Consider the following 2171-nt stretch of genomic DNA (forward strand, 5'->3'; position numbering starts at 1 on the left):
CACCAGGGCAATTAGGATGTTTGCAAATCGATTGTTCCATTTATAAACAAAACCCGGAGATAGACTGAAGCAGCATTGATCTACTTTGCGCTTGCATAGCAAATGCAGTTCGAAGGCTAGCTGGCTTGACTTCAGACTCCGTCTGTAGTTTATAAAGTAATTAATAGACAAGCAAACAAGCTATTTGCTCCCCACTGGAGTCGCCATTTTGTTATCGGGAAATCTAGTGTCCATGCAGAGCTGCTAGTCCCACTAAGATGGGTAGCTATCTTAGAAACAAACAAACTAAAGTTACTTTCGTTTTCCTTTATGAGAAGTAGATGAGAGAGAAGCAAAGTACCAACCTCAATATTTCGCTTGGTTCCTTGTTTGTTTCCTCTCCCCTTTGACAGATCTTTGCCGCTCCTTCCTTGGTTACTCCGCTTCAAAGAGCACCTGTAAAGTCAAAGCAGCATAATACTATCGAAGTACAGAGATCTACAATCATAAAAAATATAGGACCAGATATATATTGACCACACAAATGCATATATCATCAAACATACAAGAATGTGGAGGAAAACTTGAATAGCTTTATTAATAGAAAGAGTAGAAGAGAGGATTACAACCCATTGATCTGACCCAGCATCATCCTCCCAGCATGAAAGCCCTTCTTCACCTCATGAAAAGCTTAGATCACCCAACACTATGATATTCCACCAAGAAACCAACAACACTTCCTTACAAAATACAAGATTCCAGCCTTTGGATCTCTGGGATGAGGGATCCATATATAGATGTTTGCAGGGGGGTGAGTCAGCTTCTGGGATTCTGATTAGTGTCCGCTCTCTTATAGTTCTTGGTTCCTCTTGGAGATTCATGATCTATTACTCATCCCTAGGCGAATTCAGAGAGGCAAGTGTCATAGGAGAAGTTTCTAGAAGATTCCATGATCATCCACCTTGCAAACTGTCTCTGCCATTTGTCTACTCTCACCCATCCCACCCTACAGAAGGGCTTTCCAGTATGCATTGCACTTTTGCACTGAGCAGGTGAGATGCATCGTACCCTTAGCACTGAGCAGTCTGTATGGTCTAGTTTTGACCAGTTCTGAGCAGTTTTCCATGGAGAACTTCTGGGAGATGATGTAATCAACTGACCTTTTTCCTTTAGGGTATGAGACAAAACTTTTAGGGACTCATAAGCTTTCATTTTATGGACATATATGATTGGGGTTGCAGTGCTGAAATATGTCTATAACACCAAGGCATTAGTAAACTCAAGATATTAATATTATAAACCCAACGGATTAATAGTGTGGAATAAACCCAATGGATACCCAATGGATTAATAAACTCTTGGGAATAATATTATAAACCCAAGGGATTATTAATATTACAAACCTAGGATTAATATTAATCCCTAGGAATAGAAAGCCTAAGATTAATATTATAAACCCAATGGATTGTAAACCCAATGGATCAATAGTAAACACTTGGATTAATATTATAATCCCAAGTGATTATAAACCATAGGATTAATATAAAACGCTAGGATTAATATTAGACACCCTAATATAGTAGTGTACATATTAAGGATTAATATTAAAAACTCGGGGGATTAGTAAATCTAAGGGATTATTGAAATTATAAATCCAATGGATTAATAAATCCAAGGGACTAAAGATAATATGAACTCAAGAGATTAATAAAACCAAGGGATTAATGTTATAATCCCAACATATAATAAACTTAAGGGAATAATATTGAACATTAGGATTTATGTCATAAAACCAAAGGATTATAAAACCTATGATTAATATTATAAACCCAAGGGATTAAAAACTGTAGGATTAATATTATAAACACTATTATTATAAATCCTAAACCCAATATTATAAATAAAGATATTATACCCTAATTTATTCAATGTCACAATGTGACATTGAATAACTTGGAATGTAATGTACCATTGTGATAGTGGTTGTCACACAGATTGTCAGATTCAGATGATTCTTATCGCATTGCAACGTGGGATAGATTTTCGTACCCAGTGTATTAATAAACCCAATGGATTAATATTATAAACTTGAGGGATTGATAAACCCAATGAATAAGTATTACAAACCCAAGTAATTAATATTTTAAACACAAGTAATTAATATTATAAATCCAAGGGATAAATATTATAAA

This window comes from Pinus tabuliformis, chromosome X (genome assembly GCF_031772625.1).
Source record: "Pinus tabuliformis cultivar Carrire ecotype Pingquan chromosome X, CPIR1, whole genome shotgun sequence".
Taxonomy (NCBI): domain Eukaryota; kingdom Viridiplantae; phylum Streptophyta; class Pinopsida; order Pinales; family Pinaceae; genus Pinus; species Pinus tabuliformis.